The sequence below is a fragment of the Leptinotarsa decemlineata genome, unplaced genomic scaffold, assembly GCF_025532065.1.
Source record: "Leptinotarsa decemlineata unplaced genomic scaffold, Ldec_3_MD MMD2_tig00078422_RagTag_RagTag, whole genome shotgun sequence".
NCBI classification, from domain to species: Eukaryota; Metazoa; Arthropoda; class Insecta; order Coleoptera; family Chrysomelidae; genus Leptinotarsa; species Leptinotarsa decemlineata.
In genome coordinates, this window is record NW_027412747.1 from 13,723,782 (window position 1) to 13,750,745 (window position 26,964).

Sequence of the window (26,964 nt, forward strand, 5' to 3'; positions counted from 1 at the left end):
TCTTCCTTAGCTTTACCAGCTTTTTTGTCATCAGTCAATAGTGTTTCTGATCTTATCAATTCCATCCTTTATGTTATATTTATCAATATCAAAGACGTTTTTAATGCTGGAGGTGAATCACTTTGGCAAGCCATCACTAATATTGCCCCCCTACAAATAAAAAAATACAAAGTGCATGGAACCGACCTCTTTTGAACATTATAACTGATAAACTTCTGAAATCTACAAGTGTATACAAAATGGCACCATCCTGGCAATCTATGATGAACCCCTCAGTTTCCGACTTCAGCCCACTCGACCTGAGAAAAGCGAAAGTCAGGCGCTTTGATAAGCCAAGGTCTCCAATGTTATTGAAGAAGACCCCATGCATTGGCTTATCCTTGTGTTTCCGCAGAAGTAGGGTGATCTCTGCGGCTTTTATCTGAGCTTTTTGCTGAACAGGTTCCAACTTGGTAACAGAGTTGTGGTCACCTCGTTCAGTGTCGAAAACTTCACCGAGTTCATCAGCGGCTCGGGCAGCTCCTCTAAAGAGGAATGCTTCAATTTCTGCTCTCTCATGGTCACGGACCATGCAGAGAAGGGGATCCGAACTCCTGATGACTTTACAGGCTGTATCCAGCACCATTCTGTCATGTAGACACTCCAAACTCAAAAGTCCACGGCCTTCCTGTTGTCGGGGGAAGTACAACCGTGGAACGGACGATTTGGTATGCAAACTCCTATAGACATGCATCATTTTTTGGGTCTTTACGTCGAGTTGATACAGCTCCTCCCGAGTCCACTTCACTACTCCAAACGAGTAGAGTAAGATTGGAACGATAAGCATATTCATTGCAGCAACTTTGTTCTTCCCCTACAGTTCTGATGACCAGATATGTCGAAGTTTGTACTGATACTGGAGAGAGTTTTTCACTGCTGTTACCTCTTGTGAGTGGCGTTGTTCCACCCCGAAGTAAGTATACGTCTCTCCGGCATCCAGATGGTGAAAGATGCTTCCATCTACGAGCTGCATATTCTCTCCGTAGTCCCCGCATCGTCCTCTTTCAAGATGGACCATTGCACATTTGTCTATCCCGAATTTCATACCGATAGCATGCGTGTACTCTTCCACCACCCTCAAGGACTGATGGAGATCCTACTCTCCAGAGGCATAAAGTTTAAGATCATCTATATAAAACAAATGGGTGACCTTGTACCTCCGGTTTCCGGAGGTGCCACAGTTATACCCGAGAGTGTTTCTGAGCGCAACGGATAATGGCAATAGTGAGATGCAGAAGAGAAAGGGACTGAGGGAATCACCCTGAAATACACCCCTTCTGAAAGTGACCCACCCTGTTTGGACTCTTGCTTGACCATATGTTATGGTGAAGCGAGTTCGCCAAAGTGGTATCAGTTGTTCAATGCATCTCAGTATTTTGTCGAGTACCGCAAGGCATCTGAGCAAGTGCAAGATGAGCTCATGCGAAATTGTATCAAATGCCTTACGGTAATCGATCCAGGCCATAGAGATTACGCTTATATTGTATCGAGTCCTGCGTTACACATCTATCGATGAGCAGGTTCTCTTTACATCCAGCGACTCCTCTCTTCGACCCTCTCTGCTCATATATCCGTTCGAACACTCGATCAACTGCGGTGAGTATTCGTGTGTATAAGATGCTTGTAAACAACTTATAACACGAATTCAATTATTATTATTATTATTATTATATTTGTATATTATTTGTATGTATGACGATATATTTATAATTTTTTGTTTAGACATGCTAAAAATATTTGTTTAAATGTATCACGTAGCCAATAAACTATTCTATTCTATAACTTCCTCGAATGAGTATTTTCTGTAACTTAAAATTTAAATGTAGTAACCTGTATGACGAAAAGTAGTTGTTTGAACTTGATGTGTGTGATTTGAATTTAGGATGATCCATAAATTATTTTTTGAAGAGTAAGATTTTTGACAAATGTATAACAACAATGTTATGAGGAATAGTTCGAGTCTCATGCTACAAAGCCTCATCTGTCCTTGAAAATGGCTTTGAAGTCGAAGCCGAAATGTCGAATAACACAAAACTTCTGACGTAAAAACGTGAACACTTCCTAATATTTTCCACACGAAGAAAATACATTATGTAAGTTACGCGCCATCAGGCGGCTGAAATGCCAACAGAACTGGATCAATATCCATTTGGTAGGTCCTCTGTAAGAAACTTCAGTGAACAGTTTCGTAATTCAGACTCTTTCTGCTAGATGGAGAAGAACCATTGATTTCTTCAAATGGAAATTGAAAAGTGTAATGACCAAATTCATGATTCAATATTTGTTACCAATTTTGTGATAATCGAAGTGATAATTTTTCATTATTTTGTGATGATTGAGACATCTGAGTACAAAAATTTATATTCATAAACCTCTCCGCTAAGGTTTTCTAGTTCCCTATTTTGTCTCGCTTGGTTCACAAAAGGAAAAACACCAACAAAAAGTTGCTTTATCGTTTCCGTAGATGGCGATAGCGATATCGTTTCGGTATCAAGTTGGAGATGAAATCATAGGCAAGACAAATTGAACAATAAGTTCCATAGTCCTCTTCACAATATTGTTTCAATGATAGTTGGTTTGTGATGGCAAGATGCACATGTTTTTAATTATTTCAGTTATCCGGGGTATGTAGATGCAGTTCAATGAAAAGCTCAGCTCAACGTTTCGCCCATAACTGCGTTAGGCATCTCCAGAGGAAATTGGCCCCAAAGTGTTACAACTTTCTTCTTGGTAGGTAGACTCATTGATGGAACCCTATGCTATATGTTGCTTGATATTTATACGGAGGGTGTGGTGGAAAGGACTCTTTCGATTGGTACGTGCGGGGATCGCGATTTCTTCTTCTCTAGTGAAATTGTTTTGATGTTCATGAATCTATATGACTTCCTGATTCATACGCATGTAATGGTGACGAGTGATGTGAAGAACGTCTGTTCTATCTAGCTGTATCTCAAAGCTTTCTTGTAGTGCATGTTCAGCTTGTCAAGGATGGCAGAATCTTTCACCTTTCTTTCAACGAATCCTCACAGTAGTATGTTATCAATGGCAAGAGTAATATTAAGAAACATGATTTTCACGAATTATGATCGAGCAGTGGCGAGCATATAGTGTTCCAGTTGGCCTAAAAATTGTTTCCATTATATGCTTTTCCAGAATTTTCTCGATCCTTTCAGTAACCTTGAGAGTATATGTGCCAAAGATGGGTGCCTGTCCGTGTGGATGAGGATGTCAAGGTCTCACAAAATTCACGTCGAAAGGCTTGCTTTCTACTATTTTTAGATGAGAAAGACACTAGTGTCGCATGACTCATCGCCGATGAGTATATCTATATAACATCGAAAAAGGTCAATGCAGTCAAGTTGCTGGAAAATAATTCCATGAAAATGAAAAGATTAATAGATGAGTACTATTTCGATCATTCTCTTATTGATTTCAATTTAACAGCCACCGGTAGACAGCTGTTTCAGCCAATTGGACATCGTCAGTACCGGGCAGGCGGTCCTCGATTGAAGACAAAATGTGAATAACCAAGAAAAGTACTCAATAAAAATAACTGCGTGAACGCAAGCGAGTGCGAACTTAGAGTGGAACACAGCAAACATAGTACTAGTAACGAGACTTGGGGACAAGGGAGATTATCGAGTCATGTAAGAACAAATCTAAGTGATTCTTAAAAGTGGCTCCGAATATATATATATATATATATATATATATATATATATATATATATATATATATATATATATATATATATATATATATATATATATATATATATATCAATATAAGAAGTGTAAATTAATCAAAGTGCGGAATTTGGAAAATTTCAAATTCATTGCCATGATAAAGAAGTGAATGTTAGGTTGCTAACGTGAATCATTAAAGTGGAGTTTAAAAAAGATTTCAAGAGGTACGACACGCAAAATTTGTAAGAGCCGATAAAATCTGAAATTGAATAGACAAATTGAAACAAACCTGTTGCAAGCAGTATATTTGAGATACGAATACTAATTTCACAACAACATAGTGGAAACTTACCTGAGAATTAGTATTTCTGGAGATCCTGAATCCAGCATCCAAGGACCCATATTGTTGAAGCAGGTTGAGTAAAGGTACTTAGAAACCATGTTTAAAATCTAACGAATAACCAACTTTACTGAGAAAACAATTCTGAACAAATTCTAAGTTCACGATCACATATTTCGCCACTTCTTCAATAGAAGTAGATTATTATGTGCATTAACATTTGATTATAAATGATATAATTTCATTCCAGAGGGGACATAATATTGATAAATTATTGATCAGACTGCAAATTCAGTAATATTTGGCAAAAGAATTCTTTGTAACTATATTTATCACGAAACATCAAATAAACACAAAATTTACGTATGTAACTTTCCGATAAAGTGGAATTAAGACCACAGAATAGTTACAGAGAAATTCTAAATTATATTTGTATATTTTTGACTGATTATCCATTAGCAAAAGGTATTTCGTCGCAGATCAGGGTAGAACATAAGGTTGTATCTTTACCAGTATTCAGTTTTTTTTACATTTCAATTTATTCATTAAATTTTCTTACATAATGAAGATATAATTATTCTAAAAACCTTTCCATGAACTCTACCTTGGGCCAGAGAGTTACATGATCTGCAAACCGACTAAGCTGAGCTAAGAAAAAGAATAAAGTTGAGAAATTACAATAGGAGTAAGTGTCTGCCTAAATTTTCAAAAACTTTCAATTTAAAAAATAGAAGCAAAAAAATGTTCTCTCAATAAAATTACAATAAAAGATATCATCATTGCTATAGGACTATGATAGTCCATAGCCCTATCGTTGAGATAGGTCGTTGGTCAGGTCGTTGAATTCTTGATGAATGAAATGTTTATAGTTTACTTGTGCTCAATAAATTCCATTTTGGAACTCATTTCAGAATGTCTAGAAGAATTAATATTGCTCGTCTGAACGTTAGATCATTAGTGCCAAAATTCTCTGATATGAAATTTTTGATTCTTGATAATAATTATGACCTTCTGGGTCTATCCGAGACCTGGCTCACTGACACTGTATCTGATGACGACACCGATATCCCCGGTAATGAAATATTTTGCAAGGAGAGCTACAGTGGCTGGTGGTATATGCTTGTATGTAAAAAATCAATTTACAATAACAACTATCAGTCAATTGACGACTAACCATACTCGTGAACAAATCTGGGTTTCAACACAAATTGGCTGCAAGAAATTGTGATGGAGTGATTTATTGGCCATCTCACCATGCTTCACTTCATCGGTTTGACGAATCAAGCACTCAACTTCTTCGAAAACTTTATAACAGAAATGTCTCGGAAAGTAGAATTACACGGAGTTCCATCTAAAAGTGAGTAGCACAAGGTCCGATTCTCGGTCCCCTGATCTAACTATTTACACATGTTATTTCTCAAATTTTCCAAAATACTTACGAGTCCATATGTATGCAGACTAAAGCCAAATTTATAACTTCTCTGAACCAAACACAATAGTAGGATCACAACAATGAATGAATGAAGACCTACTTCCAATTGTAGAGATATCAAAGAAACATGGTTCAGTCGTGAATCATTTGAAGTTATCTGGTTACTTGAGCCTGTTATTTCAGTTGATATAAACATTCAGTTACAAGGAAATCAACTAGCTGTGACAGAAAAGGCAAAATACTCTGGTCTTTATATTCATAATAAATTAAAATTCTTCCATCATTCACCTTTTATCTATCATAAATCTCACGCAAAACTCAAAATATTATATGGTCATGGTCATATCATGAGTGGGTCACTCAAAGCTCTTTTATGTAACTACTTGGTACTATCTCAAGCCATTTACTGCGATTACGTTTACGGGCCTTGTTTGACAGTAAGAGATGCATCCACAATACAAAAACTGCGAAATTACTGTCTAAGACTGATTTTTGGCATTCGCAAGTTCGAAAAAATCGGTCATACCTTGGTTGCTACGAAATGGCTGTCTATGAGCAATCGGTGGAAACTTCGGGCGTGTCTTTACTGACACGCCCGAAGAAGCCATTGTATGGCAAAACACGTGTTGCGTTTTCGTAAAACTGTGTAGTGAAAATCTCACAGTAAAGTGTTTTTAGAATACGTTAGTTATGGATTTTCATCAAGTATCGGCCAATTCCATTATATACTTATTTCAAATAGATTTGAGAAAAAACTTCTTGGCTTTGAACTTGTATACCTCTCAATAAATAATTTAGAAAGCTTTTTAAAAGTGGAAAAATGTATTTGAGTTCGGAATGAAGTCTCTAAAAATATGTGTATATTAGTCAGATAAGTTCTTTCAGGTGGAAACTAAGAGAAATAGTTCAGTTTGAACGAATAATTTGTAAAATGTAAACTTCGAATTATACAAAAATAATTTTCTCTCATTATGTTTTCGCTTCATTCATTCGTCATGGTAATTATGACCGTATATCACTGGAAGAGACAAAACTGCTCTGGTCACAATAACTATGCGTGAAAACGTTCATACAGTTATTTGATTCAATTCCAGCCAAAGGAATTTTGTTCAAATTCCGAAAGAGATATTTTGATTGAACGGTTGTATTTAGCTTGACCTGTTTGTTCATTAATTTGTTTGGGTCAAATTGAGTAATTGAAGTTTGACCCCTTCTTGTTGAGAGATTGATCTGAAATTTGGTACACACATTCAGTTTTGGTGACAATACAATTTGATATATTATGTTATATGTTTTTTCACAACCATCTGAATACTGGTATCAAATGAAAGGGTTTGACTAGTAGAAGAGTAGTAGTACTTTGGAAAAGATGCAAATTCAAGACGGTCGCAGCTACGAAATGGCGAAATACATATCACGTTATAATACTGAGGCACTAAATTAACTAAACAGAATGAAAAGAAACTAAAAAATTCAAAATGAAATACTAAAGAAATATGGTAAAGGGTTTTATTGAAGAATAATAATGATGAAGGTAATGTATTGAAACTAGAAATAATACGGAAGGTCCTAGGTAGCAGTCATCACACTACTCTCCTCCGCAATCTGCCGTATTGATCAGATATCGTTTGGCGTAATATTCACATATTTACTCAGGTTACGCTACGACCAACAATATTATTATTTTGTCATCTGATCAATACCGTAGATTGCTAAGGAGAGTGGTGTTATGACTGCTATCTAAAACCTTCTGAATTATTTTTCAGTTTCTAGTACATTATCTACATCATTTTTTCGACTTCTGAGAGTTGTCGTTCGTAGGGAGGTAACAGCTGGTAAACGAAAAATCAGATATTTTAACAGATTTGCAGTTTTAGAAAAAGCATTTTATATAGTTCATGTCAAAAAACATTAATGAATTTTCGTGTGTGACTTCCTCTTAAGTGGAATTCTGCTATTGAAATTTCCAGTTGAATCAGTTATTCGAATTGTTGAGAAACACAATCTCTGCATATTGAAGAACATCAATGTTATACAGTGGTAACTGTACAGACCTCTCGAATTGGTAAGTCGATTTTTTTTAACGATCCAAGTGTTGCAAGGCGTGCGTCGGTTCTTTTTCAACATGATTTTAAACTACGACTAGCGACCCATCCTGGCTCCGCCCGGCATAACACACACACACCGTGGCATAACATACGATATGACCAGTGAAGCTGAATTCTGTCATTATGACAGAAGATGAATCAAAACAGATTCTAGGGTCAGGAACATCTATTTCCATCATGTGACTAAGATCCACAAGGATGTTGAAAATACCATCCCAACGTATCATGATGAATCCCTCGGTTTTTGACTTCAGCCTACTTGACCTCAGAAAATTGAGAGTTTTGGATGAAGCAACGCCTCCAGTAATTCTGAAGAAAATCATGTGCCATATCTTCCCTTCAGTAAACTTTATTTCTTCCCCCCCAGTAAACAATATGAGGAATCGAAAAAACAGGACAATTTAATTGTCAAGAAGGACACTTCCAAGGACTTTTTGTAGCCCTCGTAGTTCAACCCCCTAGGAGGGGTAGATCTCACCCTTAGAAATTCAAATGGAAAGGGTAGTCAAGCAGCACATCAATTTTGCTTCCAATAGTACTATTACTCATTATTTTTTGATGAGCATTTTTCAAAAAATAGCGTTCTGAACTAACAGAAGTAATTATCAGTACGCCTATGATGAGATGCATTGTTTGACCAGAACTGGTGAGAATATTAGGTGGTACCGTTCCAACCCTCCATTAGGGATAACATTAGACATCAGCTCCAATTAATTTACATCGAAAATTAGTCTAATAGGAAAACGTATATGGTAGTAAAGTTGTGTTTAGTAAATGCTAATTTTCAATTCTCATCGCAGAAAGCGTACAGATAGCCGTCCTTGTTTATTACTTCTGCTGTAATAAGTTTGTGTTCTCAGGCAAAAAATTGGTTCGCAAATTTGAACGATGTGGTAGTATTGAATACTGATACTGAATATACATATAGATGCGTGCGGTCGCCGCTAATCATAAAGTGTTATAGGGCAAAGCTCGGCCTTCGACGGCCCCGGCCGGTACCGCCGAATTTCAAATTTGTAATATTATTGATATTGATGTTATTTCAATTGATATTCAATTGAAATCACATGCTATGAGGGCCTCATTGATCTGCATTCAATGCACAATGTAATAAAGGTACTTAAATTGATAAGGATTATTGCTGTATTGTTTGAAATCGCTTCGTAAATGAGCCGTTATTTCTTGAGTATAAAAAATGATTATTATGTGTTATCCCTAAAATAAAGACGATATATACCATCACGGACTTTTTTGTAGACTTATTAAAGGCGTACAATACTGTAGTAAATTTTTTTATCTATTTCGTAGGGTTTAGCCAGCGTTCGCAATGCAGGCGCCAAAAAATGTCTTCATTCACGACATCACATTGGAAACCTCTTAATTTATCAGTGTTTCTCTACTTTATTATGCATGTTATATATTTTTTTATACTTATAAATGTTCCTCTTGAATCACTCTATCTATAAAAAAACTCGCATCGAAATCCGTTGCGTAGTTTCAAATATCTCCGTATACATAGGGATAGACGACGGAAAGCGATTTTGTTTTATACTATGTAGTGATTATCGAAAGTTTTGTCCATTTTCATGAGTCTACTTTGAACTTGTCATGCACTTGCATCAACGTAACAGAAGTCGATTCATTCCGTATAAACTCTGTATGCTCGAGATTCGATAAGGTCGACGAAGGCCGTTTTTGCTTCGTCGTTATTGGCGGAGGCCATGAAGGTGAGAAAGTTATCGAAGTACTTGAAGAGATGGTAGTGGTTTGATTAGAGGTCTGAGCAATATTTTGGGCGAGGCAAAACTTCGACGCTCATTCAACTTCTAGATGGTGTTGGTGATTTGTGAAACGTGCGGACGGGCGTTGTCATGGAGCAGGATCGGACCTCTGGTCATCAATGCCAGCAACTGCTGACGCAATTATCGGTACATTTCGTCGATTTTCACACAATAGGACACAAGTTATAGTGAATCACACCAGCCGCTGACCACCATACAGTAACCATGTTTTTTTCGGTGGGTTTTCGCCTATGGAAAGTGCCTGGGTGGCTCATCCATGTCCAACCAATATCCTGAACATCTCCTGAACAATCCATTTGCCATCACATGTGACTATCCTATCCGAAAAAGAATCGTTTTGGTTGCGCAAAAGCAAAGAAAAACACACCTCGATCTTATAAATCTTGTGGTACCCACTTTTCGAGTTTTTCAACCTTTCCGATACGTTTTTAATTATCGAAAAACCGTTTGAGAGCTGACGTCCAGTTTTTACGCCATCCCAGGCACCGTTTTTGATGGGTTAATCTCCACCAGTCCTCAAATCCTCGTCCTGGATCACTGCAAATCGACCACTTTCAGGTTCATCTTTGAGGTTGAATTCTTCAGAACAGAATTTCGCAAACCAACGTCGTTCATTATCGCTATTATTGCCAAATGCCTGGTTGATTTATCAGTCTTTTCACCAGCGACTTGGTTCAATTTGAATTTGTAGAGGAAACTTGGCTGATTATCACTCAACGACGTCATACATAAATAAGCTTAAAAAAAAGCAAGAAATCAAAATTTGGAAACAAATCAACAGCAATTTCCGCCTGGCTGTTTTCCGACAGCCAGTCTTCTCAAGACTGGTGGAAAGCTGTCTGAGCGCACTCAAGAAGCTGAGTCATTCTGCCTTGAGTACCCGAACATGAGGCTCACAAGGGCAAGACACAACACAACAAAAAATATTTTTTGAATGTTTCCTACACTAAATTAGTCAATTTCTACTAATTTTGGGGTGATAAAAACGAAAATAACAATGAAAAATTTTTATTAGCTCTGGTTTTTGAGATACACAGTACTTAATCTTAAAGAGTAGTTATACTATATGTGAAAAGTGAAAGTACATAAAACAATATTGTTATGTTTCTTTTAGAATATTTTAAGTACAAAATTAATAAAAAAAACATTATTCTTAGTGTTTTGACAAATAAAAGAAGTTTGTACCACCAAATTTCAATTAAGTCCATCCGATTGTAAGATCGCTGTCGTTTAACTTGTCTTTTATAAAACACTTCTGGAGCATCCCTACACACAGACCAGCAGTAGTCTCCAAGCATTGCTTCATTCCAACGGCCCTGATATCTCTGTTCCATTAAGGCAATGTCTTGATGGAATCTTTCTCCATGTTCGTCACTCACAGCTCCACAGTTTTGTGGGAAGAAATTAAGATGAGAGTGAAGAAAATGAATTTTTAAGGACATGTTGCATCCAAGTTGGTGGTAAGCTTGAAGAAGCTCTTTAACCAATGCTGTGAAGTTATCATCTCTTTTGTTACCTAAAAACCCATGTACAACCCCTTAAAGGCTTCCCAGGCTCTTTTTTCATTTCCTGTTAAAATCATGTCAAAAGCAGGATCATTTACGATTTCACGGATTTGAGGCCCAATAAAGATGCCTTCCTTGACTTTAGCATCACTCAACCTGGGAAACTTTGCTCTCAAGTACTTAAAAGCTTGTCCTTCCTGGTCCATGGCCTTCACAAAGTTTTTTATTAGTCTCAACATAATATGTAATGGGGGAAGGAGAACATCCTTAGGATCTACAAGAGGCTCGTAAACTACATTTTTCTCATTAGGGTTTAGGTCCCGTGTAGGCCAGTTCATTTTTTTATAGTGAGATTTTCTATCCCGACTGTCCCACAGACACAAAAAACAACAGTACTTGGTGAACCCTAATTGCATTCCTAGGAGTATAGCAATGACTTTCAGATCACCACAGATGTGCCACTTGTGTTGTTCATATTTGATTGATTGGAGAAGTGTTTTCATATTTATATACGTTTCCTTCATGTGAACTGCATGACCTATAGGAATAGAGGGTAGCTGATTTCCATTATGCAGAAGTACAGCTTTTAAGCTTAGTTTTGAAGAGTCTATAAACAGTCTCCATTCAGATGGAGTGTGATCCAAATTCAAGCAGTTCATCAAACCATTAACATCAGAACAAACTACGAGGTTTTCTTTTTTCTCAAAAAAAGGAAGCAAATCTTTTTGACGCTGTCTGTACTGAGATATTTTCACATCATGTTTTAGAAGATTCCACTGTTGTAGTCTTGACCCTAACATATACATATATATATATAATATAATGATACTATATCTTGAAAACAAGGGCTAATATATAATTTTCATGGTCACTTTCGGTTTTAACACGTGGAAATACATTAAAATCATATAATTTCAACCCCGAAACAAAAACTTTGTTGTGTTGTGTAATTGGCCCAGAAACCTTCTGCGGGGTAGCGAAAGCATGTATAAAAATACCATTAATTCATGGATGCAAACCGAATCGATAGATTGGTGAAATAATCTCTCAGGAATGAGGCAGGCGAGAGAGTTCATGAAGGAGTCATTGCTCAGATTCACGGAAGACCTGCTAAACCACAACCGTAAGATTGTATGAAGGTGATTGACAATGTTTCATGATGAATTTCATTAGTTCGGACTTCCATTGTCTACTATTATATAAAATGATTTGAAATCCCAGAAATAACTGAAAAGAAGAATTGAAAAATTAAAGAAGAGGAATAAAAATGAATAGCTGAAAAGACAATTATATTAGGCAAAAACCTGAAATGAAAATTAGTGAAGTAAAATACAAGTGAAAATGAAACAAATCGAAAAAAATATAAATACAATAAAAATTAATGAGATAAGAGATTCTAAGCCAAGTTAATTCCCGACGTTTCGATTGTAAGGTATCGACAATCGTCTTCGTGTGATGACTGGACCGATTCCTTCGTAAGCTGCCTATTTAATGGTCATTTTAGTACTTTCACTTATCTCTGCTTTCTTTTTTCCGCTTCACTGGTTTAGTGGGAGATGACCGTTTGACGGAAGTTGGCCATTTTCGCTTGATTATGGGTTTATGTTGTGTACCTCTACGCTAGCTTGGCTGAATACATCGTTGGATAGCATTCTTTCAATTTCCTCCCAAACCAATGTTCCTCTTTGTGTATGATCTCAGCTTGGGACCATTCGATGTTATGTTGATGGGTCCGAACATGCTCTGCTATTCCTGATTTGCTGGTTTCCCCTCGCTGTGTGTGTTTCTTGTGCTCGGCAATGCGAACATTCAATGCCCTCTTAGTTTCACCGATATAGGATGTCCCGCACTCACAGGGTATCTGGTAAATGCAATTCTTGGAATCGCAGTTCTTGTTTGGTGGCCTGGTTTGCGTGAGGCTGCTACGGATAGTGTTTCCGGATCTGAAGCAGGCTCTGATGTTGTACTTGGATAAAATTTTTCGTATCTTTTCCGATAATCCTCCGATGTAGGGAAGTGCAAGCACTGGTTGTGACGGCTTCTCTTCCTTTAGGGGCTTCTGCTGTCTTTCAGCCAAAGTTCGTTGCACCATCGCTTTGGAGTAGCCATTTCGTTGAAGATCATTTCTGATGATGTCTAGTTCTTTCCCGAGACCTTCCTTCGTATTACAAAGTCCGAAAGCACGGTCTAATAGAATGTTGATGATTCCTCTTCCAGCCGATTGATGGTGGTTGGATTCGTGGTTCAGATACTGTACCGTGTGAGTCGGTTTTCGGTATACAGATGTTTCCCACTTAGTGTCTGTCCTCTTCACCAATACGTCTGAAAATGGCAATTCGTTGTGGGCTTCCTTCTCCATTGTGAAAGTGATGGAAGGTCTTACGCTGTTGATGTGTTTCAGAAAGGCGTCTAGTTCAGTATTTCCATGGTTCCATATTATGAAAGTGTCATCAACGTATCTCAGCCAGACAAGAGGTTTCTTGTGGGCTTCTTCAATGGCCAGAGTTTCAAACCACTCCATATATATGTTGGCTATGACTGGTGAAAGTGGCGAGCACATTGGCAGTCCCTCATCGTGTGTAAAAAATTCGTCCTTCAGTTGGAAATAACAGTTTTGTACACAGCATCCTAGTAATTCCAAAATTACTTCTGTAGGTAAATTCGTTCTATCTTTCAGGTCCTCGTCTTCGAATAGCTTCCTCTGTATAATTTGGAGTGCTTCTCTGACCGAAACATTGGTATGAAGGCTTTCCACGTCGAAACTGATCAGTTGATCTTCATGTGTGACTTCAATTGCCTCTAGTAGTTCGACAAAATGCCTTGAATTCTTCACAAAAGACGATGTTTTTCTTTGTAATGGTTGTATCATGGGGAGTAAAAATCTACACAAGTTTTGTGTAGCTGAATCTCTGGAGCTGATGGACAACAATGTATTCAGCCAAGCTAGCGTAGAGGTACACAACACATGGAAACCCATAATCAAGCGAAATATGGCCAACTTTCGCCAAACGGTCATCTCCCACTAAACCAGTGAAAAGAAAAAAAGAAAGCAGAGATAAGTGAAAGTACTTCAGCTCTCGGAGGAATTGGTCCAGTCATCACCCAAAGACGATTGTGGATACCTTACAATCGAAACGTCGTGAATTAACTTGGCTTAGAATCTCTTAACTTTTAATTTTTTATTGTATTTAAATTTTTTTTAATTTGTTTCATCATTACTTGCATTTTACTTCACTAATTTTCATTTCAGGTTTTTGCTTAATATAATTGTTTTCTCAGCTATTCATTTTTATTCCTTTTCTTCAATTTTTTAATTCTTATTTTCAGTTATTTCAGGGATTTCGAATCATTTTATATAATATTAGACAATGGAAGTCCGAACTAATGAAATTCGTAAGATTGTAAGGGTACCGGTGGGTCTACTAACGGGGCAAAGCCGACTCAGGAAACATATGAACAACATCGATCTGACAGAAGACACCCAATGCAGGTTCTGTCAAGAGGAGAAAGAAACCGCACTGCAAGTGCTCTGTGAATGCGAAGCGATAGCAAGTTTGAGACACGCAAGATGCGGGGAAGAAAAACCAGAGGCTGCCAGCTATATGAAAGGGTCAGTGTCAAGGCTATGGAGTTTCATCGAAGAGATCAAACTAGACAATGAGATCTAAAAACCAAGGAGCATCACAATAGATCTGAAGAGGTCGCAGTGAATCAGGCTATGGGCTAGCTCCTCGACAATCTCATCTAATCTAACAGCATCCAGGTATCGATCAAGTTATACTACGACACAGTAAAATGAATATTTATTGAGATATGGAGCTACAAGAACACAGGACATTGAAATGGACACATTTTTCGAAACAACCTAATAGTATCCACGATTATGATGATATAATGTTCACACTATAATTTCGTCAAAGACGATTTTTATTACACGGTAGATCAATGAGTTGGACTGGTACATCAATCTATTCGCGATTATTTTTATGGAATAGTAGGTTAGGTACACAGCAAAAAGTATTTCTTCAATAGAAGATCATAAGTTGCTTTGAAATTTTTATCTCTATTGGAAAAACTATTACTTTATGCCAACATCGCCATGTTCCACCAAATAATCACACTTTTTTCAACAAAGGAATCAAATTTCTTGCCCTTTCAACGATATCATTCGTTTGATTATATCATTGCGAAGATGAACTACTTTGAATCAAGAAAATATGATATCATCTCAAAATCCACCACCTATTTGAAGGGAAAAATAAACTGTTTCAAATGGAGAGCAATATCAACTTGATCTGAACACATAGTGTTTGTTTGAATTCAATACTGTATCCTTTCAAATAACTCAATTCGTTTAAAACAAGAGTTTTGTGAATCTACATACAAAACTATATTATGATCGACTGAAAATAACAGGAATTTTGCATAGAATGAACAGGGTTTCTTTCAAAGAAGTATTTCATTCATTTCAGTTTCAAAAAACCTATGGTGCTCTGCTCTTTCTATGACCCTCTTAAGTGAGAGGAGAGCGGGGAAATCCGTTGTAAGCATCGCGTACACGCCAGTATGTGTTGGAAAGTGATGTTGGTGTGTTGCGATTTTGAGGAGGAAGTGTTTTATGTGTCTGTAGGCAGTGCAATTTCTTTCCGATTATTTTGTATCTACCATAATGGAACAGATTTTACAAGACTGGGGTCTTGCACAGTTGAAAAATATTTTCATGGGTAAGTAATATAATTGGATAAAACTCAGCTATATCAGTAAGTACCGCGTTGTATACCTAGTACCGAAGAGAAAGTGGTAAACTTTGACGGCAAAAATTATACCAATGCTCCGTAATTTTTCACACATGCATTATTACATTTGCCGAGCTCTGCAAGTTTATATTAACTGAAAAATCCTTCACGTTGATTCAAATTTGCCAATCTCTTGTTTTGAGTATATATTGTATCTTGTTTTCAATAAGACCATTTCCTCTAAATAAAATTCGATTTTCTCTTAAACTGAATTCATTTTTTATTGAAATATTGAGGTACTTATACTTTCGACAATAAATTATAATACAAAAAATACCCAAATAGGCACCAGTAGTTATAAAAAGCTTCTATATGTGACAGCCACTTTCTGATTCCAACATGTAAATATTTGTTGAATTCCGAAACGTCTTTGCTTTCTGTAATCACTTCAGAAATGTTTTTATGTTATTCATTAGGAAAAAATTGAATATACCCTACTCAGCTTGAAATTATTTTATAGATTTCCTTTAGGAATGTAAGAAATAGGTAGAATATTACCAAACTTACTAGAGATGAAATATATATGAATTTCCAAAAATGTGAAAACAGTGAATGCTGTTATTTAAATAGCGAATCATATTCCTTTAAGTATGTTTGTATGATCATGAGTTACATTTTTTTAATGAAACATTTTATATTTTTCATTGATCCTCTAATGATACTCACACGATACTTAATTCCTATAACGGTTCCAAAATTACTATTCTGAAAGGCAGGTTTTCAGTATAGACTTCTGTCCACTTCGAAGGGATTTGAGGTACGTCTTTTGAATTGATTATTTATTTCTGATCAAATAATGTTTAAGCACCTTTCAACTTGCTAGGAATCGTATGTTAAATAATAAGACCTTAGACAAGTTTGAAATTTTGAGGGTTGTCATTCGCATGCGAACAACATTTGGGTTGGTGAACGGAATAAACCCACTTAAACAGTGTTTTATTGAAAAAATATTTTTTTTCATTGAATGGCTTCTATTTTCATATTTTCAGTTTCTTATATATTTGAAATAGTGGCTAAGGATGATGTGCTGATTTCTTCTTTCGTTTCAGAATCCAAGTGAGGTTCCGGCAATTGTGGATAGAATGCAGAACTTGATCGACGATAGTGATTTTTGAATGTTATTTACACCAGAATGGCATCTGGTTTCAAAAACTTCATTTGTGTAAAATTACTAATAAATTAATTCATTTCCTTGTCTGAGTTGTAATGTTGTTTATAGGCTTAGATTTCATTGTATTTGTATAACTGTATGATCTCTCAAAAGTGTGCAAAGATTAGCAAAGAAAATTTAGTTCTCTATTACGTTTTGTTTTTTATCAAATGCTTTTTCAGGTTAATATTTATGATTCGCAATTGCTTCAAATGAACCAATCATAACATGTAATGTATTAGTTAATTTCTTTCCTTACCACTTATAGCTGTTCATATTAGAGATGAGATACTTTGGATTCAAGTAACTAAATAAATCCAAAAGAGAGGGACACTTTATAAACAGAAGCAAAAGTTCATCTTTCATAAAGTAAATGAGTTTATTTGATTTATAAAAATTGAAGCGTTTTAATGAAAAATGCTTCTCTTCAAAGGAAAACAATTAATTTCTCATACGGAGACATTTAAATAATGTTCCAAGTAAACATAACATTCTTTCAAAACTCAAAACAATTTTGCTTCGAGATTAATTTTGCTCAGACTGAAGAATGCATACTTACTTCTCTTGAGCTAATGTGATTATTTCTATTGAAATGTATCTTGAACACTTGAAAGAAGTGTTTATTCAGTCCATTTGAAATAATTATTCAAATTCAACTTGAGAGAATATGTTTCTTAGTCTAAAAAAATATTTCTTCATGAATATAGGAGAACCAGATTTCTTTAAATCGAGATAATGTTCTTCACTTTGAGTTTTTTATTTTTACTGGTGAAAGGTAAACACACCAAAATGTAAAATCTCTTCTATATGAGAACATGTGTTGATTTTATTGAAATGTCAATAATTACCGTAATTATAAATTCCCTGTTTTCAAAGGAAAAATATTGTAGTAACTGTTGTGAACAATTTTTTAATATACCTGTTTTACCAGATTTAAACATTTCACTAATTGAGTTTATTGATGTCATATGAAATACATTGTTTTACAATAGTTTGATGTACCAGTTCAACTAATGAAGCTACCCTGTAGAGAAATGCCTCTTGAATAGAAATGATATTGTTGAAATTGTATGTAAGGTGGTTTATAATGTTTCGTGGTGTATTTCATCAGTTCGGACTTCCATTATCTACTATAATATAAATTGATTTGACCCTGAAAAAATCAAAAAGATCAACCGAAAATAACAATTTTATTGAACATAGAACAAATATTACAAAGAAATGACATACAACAACCAAACAAATAAAAATTTAAATATTAATAAAAGCTGAAAAAATTGAAAATATCATTGACAGACAATGAAAAAATTAAAATCAAAAGATTTCAAACCAAGTTATGTCACAATGTTAGTATCCACAATCATCTTCGGGTGGTAACTGGACTTAATCCTCCAAGATCTGACTATTTATAGGTCATTCGAGTGCTTTCACCTATCCCCTCTTTCCGCTTTATTGGTTTTGGCGGGAGATGACCGTTTGGCGGGAGTTGGTCGTTTTTCGCTTGATTAGAGGATTCCATATGTTATGTATCTCTACGCTAGCTTGGCTATATGCTTTCTTGAACAAAATAAACGCCGCTTCTTTGGATTTTCTCCTGAACCAGTATTCTTCTTTGTGGATGATTTCAGCTTGAGCCCACTTGATATTATGTTGATGAGTCCAAACATGCTCCGCTATTCCGGATTTGCTGGTTTCTCCTCGCTAGGTGTGTTTCTTGTGCTCAGCAATGCGAACTTTCAATGGCCTCTTAGTTTCACCGATGTATGATTCTCCGCACTCGCAGGGTATCCGGTAAATGCAACTCTTGGAATCGCAGTCTGCGTTTGGTGGCCTGGTTTTCGTGGAGGCTGCTACGGATAGTGTTCCCAGATCTGCAACAGGTCCTGATGTTATACTTGCACCCAATCCGTCTCATCCTTTCCGATAATCCTCTGATGTAGGGAAGTACAAGTAGTTGTGGCGGCTTCTCTTCCTTGTGGAGTTCTTGCTGTCTTCTAGCTGAGGCCTGTTCTACCATCACTTTGGAGTAATCATTCCGTTGAAGGTCATTTTTGGTGATGCCTAGTTCTTTTTCGAGACCTTCTTTTATATTACAGAGCTCAAAAGCACCGTCCTGTAGAGTCTTGATGATTCCTCTCTTAGTCGATTGATGGTGATTGGATTTCTGGTTCAGATACTGTCCTGTATGAGTGGGTTTTCGATATACAGATGTTTCCCATTTAGTGTCGGTTCTCTTCACCAATACGTCTAAGAAAGGCAATCAGTTGTGGATTTCCTTCTCTATTGTGAAAGTGATGGAAGGCCTTACTTTCTTGATGTGCTTCATGAAAGTGTCTTGTTCTGCATGCCAATGGTTCCATATCATGAAGGTGTCGTCTACGTATCTCAACCAGACTTGGGGCTTCTTCAATGAAGTTTCAAACCACTCCATTTATAAATTGGCTATAACAGGTGAAAGTGGCGATCCCATTGGCAGTCCCTCATCTTGCGTAAAGAATTCTTCCTTCAGTTGGAAGTAGCAGTTTCGTACAGCATCCTAGTAATTCCATGAATATTTGTATCGGTAAGTTTATTCTATCTTTCAGGTCCCTATCTTTGGATGGCTTCTTCTGAAGCTGAAGGACCTGAAAGATAGAATGAACTTACCGATACAAGTAATCATGGAATCACTAGGATGCTGTGTATGAAACTGCTACTTCCAACTGAACGACGAATTCTTTACGTAAGATGAGGGACTGCCAATGGGATCGCAACTTTCACCTGTTATAGCCAATTTATATATGGAGTGGTTTGAAACTTTGGCCATTGAAGAAGCCCAGAAGAAGCTCCGAGTCTGGTTGAGATACGTAGATGACACCTTCATAATATGGAACCGTGGGAATGCAGAACTAGACACTCTCCTGTAGCACATCAACAACTTTAGGCCTTCCATCACTTTCACAATGGAGGAGGAAATCCACAACGAATTGCCTTTCTCAGTCTTATTGGTGAAGACGACCGACATTAAATGGGAAAAATCTGTATATCGAAAACCCACTCACACAGGAGAGTATCTGAACCAGAAATCCAACCACCATCAATCGACTAAGAGAGGAATCATCAAGACTCTACTGGACCTTGCTTCTGGGCTCTATAATACAAAGGAAGGTCTCGAAAAGTAACTAGGCATCATCAAAAATGACCTTCAACGGAATGGTTACTCCAGAGCATGGTTGGACTCATGAAACCAACATTAAGTGGGCTCAAGTTGAAATCATCCACAAAGAGGAACAGTGGTTTAGGAGAAAATTCAAAGAAGCCGCGTATATGTTGTCCAACAACGCATTTAGTCAAGCTAGCGTAGAGATACGTAACATATGGAAACCTCTAATCAAATGAAAAACGACCAACTCCCGCAAAACGGTCATCTACGCCAAAACCAATGAAGCGGAAAGAGGGAAGAGGGGATAGGTGAAAGCACTCGAATGACCTATAAATAGTCAGATCTCGAAGGAATAAGTCCAGTTATCACCCGAAGATGATTGTGGATACTAACATTGTGACATAATTTGGTTTGAAATCTTTTAATTTCCATGTTTTCATTTTTTGTTAATAATATTTTGAATTTTTTCAAATTTTTCAGCTTTTATTAATATTTCAATTTTTATTTGTTTGGTTGTTGTATGTTATCTCTTTGTAATTTCAGTTTTTTGTTTAATAAAATTGTTATTTTCGGTTAATCTTTTTGATTTTTTTAGGGTTATGAAATCAATTTATATTATATTAGACAATGGAAGTCCGAACTGATGAAATGTATGATCGTTGTGATGCATCGTGTTGTTAATTTTTATCGAGTAATGGATCAGTTTATTCATATTTCGATTTAATTTTTTTACATGGTTTCGAAAAGCCTTCCAAAAAGTAGTTATGGACAGTTTCAACAATTCCATTTCAAATATTTTACATTTATTCATCTAAATTCCTAACAATGGACGCAGTATTCAAAATTACATTTTTCAATATCATCGCATTCCATTCATAATCATTCAATGTTATGGCTTCTCGAATTCCATCAAAGACCACAAAATATAGTTACGCTCCCTCAAAACGACGAATCCATCGGCTGATCCGAATCCAACATCTGTGTAATTTGAAATATAATTCCATAAATTGGAATCAGCTTTCGCTTTTTTGCACAGCCTCGCTATGCTTTGAGTTCCTACCGAGTCGGATCTTTTACATCAAGAAAGCTTTATTACTTTCCGACGAAGGAACTGAGCTTTATATAAAATGCAAACACGCGTCTTCGCAGAATTTTCACTGGGATGATTTCAACTTTACAGCTCATTGCTGTAAAAATTTGCCAATACATGAGTTTCTGTGCTAGAATCTCTATCGAGGCACTTTGAACTCTGACTTGACATTATGTTCTGAGAGGAGCCAAGAAAGGAGATTGGTTGTATCGTCTGCCAAAGGATTTGCGTCTTTTTTATTGTTAGCAATTGCTTTCCTGTCGTCAACAAGAGAAAACACTCGTTTCTGGAGCGAGAGTCGATATTCTTTATGTTCAAAGGAAATGCATTGAATGATGTTGAAAAATATTTGTTACATTGTGGATAGGACTTCAATATATAAGCAACAGTAGCAGAAAAGCACCGTGAAATGATTTTTCGAAATGAAAATAGATATTCCAGAAAGCGTTCCGAATATTAAAGAGGTACTTCAAGCAATTTGAAGTTTCAAAAAAACTATCAGTAGAGAGGAAAACACCATAACTGATATTTTTTCTCTCTTGATGTTCATACAATGCAAATCAGAAATGTGAAAGTTCACAAATATTTCAATGATTCAGGTATTTTTCAAATGATTTCTTTTGGTGTTCATATTGGTTTATTCAAAATTTTGGTATTTCATGAAATCAAAGAGTTCAACTCATTTGCAGGCTACACTTCTAGGCCAAGTTTTTTGATCACTATATCTGTGTCTCAAGTGGCAAACATGAAATCTGAATTGTCCGTCGTTCCATTTTCCCAAATTGCTCCTGAATGGGTTTATTCTCCTGCGTCGTACCATTTCGATTAACTCTGTATTGGTATTCGTTGATACGCCTTCTTGGTCATTTATTTTTCACATTAGGTGTTTAGTAGTTTCCTTCTGTGGAGAAAACTATTAGGTAGAGAAGAAATATATTTCGTCAGTTCGAACTTCCATTGTCTAATCCCTACTAATATTATAAATGCGAATGTAAGTTTGTTTGTTACAGTTTCACGCGAAAACTACTCAACCGATCATCATGTAATTTTGTACATATGTTCTAGGAGGTATTAGAAGTAACATAACAAAAAAAATATTTTTTATGTGAGATAAAAAAATTGTTTGTCAAAAAAGTCTCAAAATCTGGCTACTTTAACGTCATGTAAAATTCCAGTAATGAAGTTCCAACCCTCAGTAGCGTAATACCGTCGCACTGTATTATTCAATCCAATCCAATCCAATTGACTATAGTTCCAGCTGTTTGGAATTTTTCTATATTTATTGTTATATTCCTCTGTCATTTTCATTTTTATGTTAGGTTAGGTTAGGTTATTTTTGTTACAGTGAAATATATTTTGAAATTTTTTGTTGCAAATTCATTAAAATATATCAAAAATTTTCGAAATTTCATCGTACGTAATAATTTAAAAAATGATGATCCTAGCCAAGCATTAAAATATAGTTTTCATATTGATTCATTTCTATTGTATTGACACTTTTTTAATGGCATAAATGCGAGCGAAGCCGCGAGTAAAAGCCAGTATGATATAAATTGATTTGAAATCCCTGAAAGAATCTGTACAAAATTTGAAAAAGATCAGCTGAAAAATAATTATATACAATTATATACAACTATATTACGCAAAAAAAAAGAACAGTGAAATAAAATACAAGCAACAACCGAAAAATCAAAAAAATGTAATTATCAACACGGGATGGAAATTAAAAAATCATTAAGAAGAAATGAAAATTAAAATATTCCAAACCAACTTATTTCACGACGTTTGAATTGTTAGTATCCACACTCGTCTTCGGGTGATAACTGGACTTATTTCTCCAAGATCTCACTATTTATAGGTCATTCGAGTGCTCTCACCAATCCCCTCTTACCGCTTCATCAGTTTTAACGGGAGCTGCCCGTTTGGCGGAAGTTGGACGTGTTCCGCTTGATTAGAGGTTTCCATATAATGCGTATCTCAATGCTAGCTTGGCTAAATGCATTGTTGGACAAAATATATGCGACTTCTTTGAATTTTCTCCTAAACCAGTGTTCCTCCTTGTGGATGATTTCAGCTTGAGCCCACTTGATGTTATGTTGATGAGTCCAAACATGCTCTGCTATTCCTCAGTTGATGGTTTCTCCCCGCTGTGTGTGTTTCTTGTGCTTGGCAATGGGAACTCTCAATGGCTTCTTAGTTTCACAGGTCTATGAATCTCCACACTAGAAGGATATCCGGTAAATGCAGTTCTTAGAATCGCATTCGCGTTTGGTGGCCTGGTTTCCGTAAGGCTGCTACGGATAGAGTCCCCAGATGTGAAGTATATTCTGATGTTATACTTGTACCCAATTCTTCTCATTCTTTTCGACAATCCTCTGATGCACAGTACAAGTCCTGGTTGTGGCGAAGAAATATGCTTGGATGAATGTGTTTCTGTTTTGTTCTGGCTTTTGTTGCTCATCATTCGTTTTTTTTTCCAATAATTCATTGTTTCTTGGTGAAAAATAGGGTTTTCATGTGGGATATTCATATTTCCATATTTTCTGTCAACGGTTTTTCCAACGTTTGATTTCATGAAGTGAAGTACTTGAAATGTATCCTGCTATTTCCAGCATCTGATTCACTTCCCAAGGATATACAGTATTTTGCACTGATATTGCAGATTTTTAAACAGTCTAGTTCACTTTTTGCAGCAAATGAAACTTGGTTCACATTTCAACATACTGTATATACTGACGATCACATTAGCTAATTGTGACAGGCGTTTGAAATATTTCTTATCGGTTTTATTTTTACTCATTACCACAGCACCTCAACTCTAGCCATCAGTGATTGCCATCACACTCTATTTTAGGAATATGAAAAATATATTGTAGAAAATCATTGAATTTTCCTGTTCCACAACTGAGCCATACAGAAAATTATCTAACCATTCTCGATATTTCTCTGTTCTCTACATTCAGAAAATTTTCATCAAAATTCAACAGTTTTTGAATGTTGAACATCTCTATCAGTACGAAAAACTAATTGTTGCCGTGGCGACGCGTCGCCATAAGCAAGTGACTGTGAGATTCTTTTCCCACTGATTCGGCGTTACGCTATCTCTCTCGCCACACTGAGCACGGATACGTATAGTGTATACAGCTTTTTTTATTACAGTATACATAACCTGTGTTATACTTGATGAATGATATTTCAAAATAGATAAAAGTAAAATATGTCCAACAGTGATAATTTAGAAAGTGAAAGTGAACAGCATCCTGCAAGGAAAGCAAAATCACATTATGACACACTAACAAGTCATCAGTAACTCAATAATATTTTTGTTTTTCATAATTGAAATGTGCATTTATCTGTGCATTGTGTCCGCGTATAACTGGTCTGTCTCAAGGGTCACTTGATGTAAAATCTAATGTATAAGTTTGAAAATGTCCTTATAGGACGAAACTACAGTAACGTTACGAATAAAAGTGGTAAAAAACATAGAAAGTTTCAATTCTCTTTTCTTCATCATGATTTCCTACCACGTAGTAACGGCTACATCAATCAATTCATTGAAATCTACTATCTTGTTAGATCCAAATTCACAAAATTTTCAGAGCATATAATATTTTAAAATTAATAATCAATTTCAATTTTATTATTATGAGAAATAATGCATTACAACATTTGCGTAAAGAATACATTTCATGAAGACTGACAAAATTGTATTTGAAAATCAGCTGATGAATGTTTTTCTTGTTTGTTATTAAAATGAACATAAAAAATTCAATAATTCATTGATTTTCTAACGATGCATGGTGGAATTTATATTGGAACATCGATCATTGATATTCATAATTTGAAATCTTTAGTAATATATTGCAATAACTAATTGGTAAAAATTCGGAATATTTTATTTTTACATTATGACATATCAGTTTCTATCGCAAACTGCTCGTTTATTTATATTGTACAAAATTATTCCGATATTTCACATCTGCCAGGCGTTCCGGGATGACTCAAAATTTTTCAATAATCGAGAATATGTAAGCAATTTGTCAGAAAATCATAATCTGAAGCTGTTTTGATGAATAAGCAAAATATGTCATTTTCAGAAAAAAATATCAATTTTTCATGTTAATTCATTTCGCACAAAAAGAGCACGGGACTCTTTTGGGGTACTATGATTTCTCTGCTCTGCAAAAGAATTTGAAATATTTCGTGACAACGCCTCAAAAATAGTTTTCTGTAATGTGAATTCCACCTTATCTTTAATTTAGGATGATTTTGCATGAGCATTCACCTGATATTTTTTCAAGTTCAATCGTAAATTCGTTTGGTATCGAATTTTGATATCCTGAATTCACAAGATATACTGCTCATGTTCAAATATGTTATTCCATTGTACTATTTCATTCCGAATCCCTTTGAGTATTCCCATTTGGTTGCAGATTTTGATATCTCAAATTTTCAGTAACAATATATGTCTCCGTGATGCACTGTTTAGAACCATCAAAACACGTGTTTAGGTTTCAAAATAACGTTTTAGTGTTGGAAAAAAACTCCAGTAATATTCAACATATATCTTGACAAAAATTTCTTCGTTTGTCATCTCGGATACTTTTTGATTTCTCATTTATTAAAGTACGCCTATATACATTCAACAATCGTTCAAGATTTCATTCTTGATTTCGTTTGATGGTTAATTTTGATCTCCCGAATTTTTAAAATTACCTTCATATATTCAAACATACTTTCTTTTGTTTTCATTTGGTCATACCTCAATTTCAATTTGAACATTGAATGAATTCAGAACAAAACTGTCTCCTCATATTTTTTCCCTCTCACTTCCAGCTCCCGTTCTATGTTCGGTTTTCTTTCTCATATTAGCAGGATATATTTTCAATTTTTATCACATTTATTTATGTGTTCTCTTCATTTCTTCAACAGGAATCTCTTCAGTATTTCAGTTGAGAAGATAATCCGTATAAACGACTCCAGAGCTGGATAATCCAGCTTGGGTAGCTAGAGGAGCTAGAGCTAGAGGATGTGGATCAGGAAAGCATTTTATGACTAATGTATTCAGTAATAATGTCAGGGCATTTCGCTGAGATGCGTCACAGAACAGGCTGTCACTGATTCGAAGAAAATGTACCATGGTCAGTGAACCTTCGAGTGGATAATTATTCACGAAGGAATGGCAGAACATGATATACTCCGTACCTGACTTGCCACGAACAGGATTATATTTTCCTTGATTGACAGACTGACATTTTTTCTAGTTGACATGATCACTGACCAAATAAAATAATGGGTTCAGTTGAGGAACTGAGTAGTGGGAATCATTTCAGTTACCAACTCGGTCTTCCAGGTTATGAAGTATATGCAATGAGTGAGGAAAATCAATTTGGAGCTTCAACGAAATGAGCGGATCAATACTTTTACAAATAACCAGGCTGCACTTGGGAAACTGACGAACCTAAAAGTGACATAAAAACTGGTCTGGAAATGCCGTGAAGAACTGCTCTAACAGGAACCCAACAATGACATCGTGACTGGTCTGAAAATACCGTGAAGAACTCTTTCAAAAAGAACCCAAAAATGGCATTAACACTGGTTTGGAAATGACCTGGAGAACTGCTTTATCAAAAACATTGAAATGACATCAAGACTGGTCTGGAAATGCCGTGAAGAATTGCTTCAACAAGAAACCAAAAATGACATCAAGACTGGTCTAGATATGCCGTGAAAAACTGCTTCAAGAAGAACTCAAGAATAACATCGAGACTGGTCTGGAAATGCCGTGAAAAACTGTCTCAGAAATGACATTATGGCTGGTCTGGAAATACCATGAAGAACTGTTCCATCAAAAACTTCGAAATGACATCGATA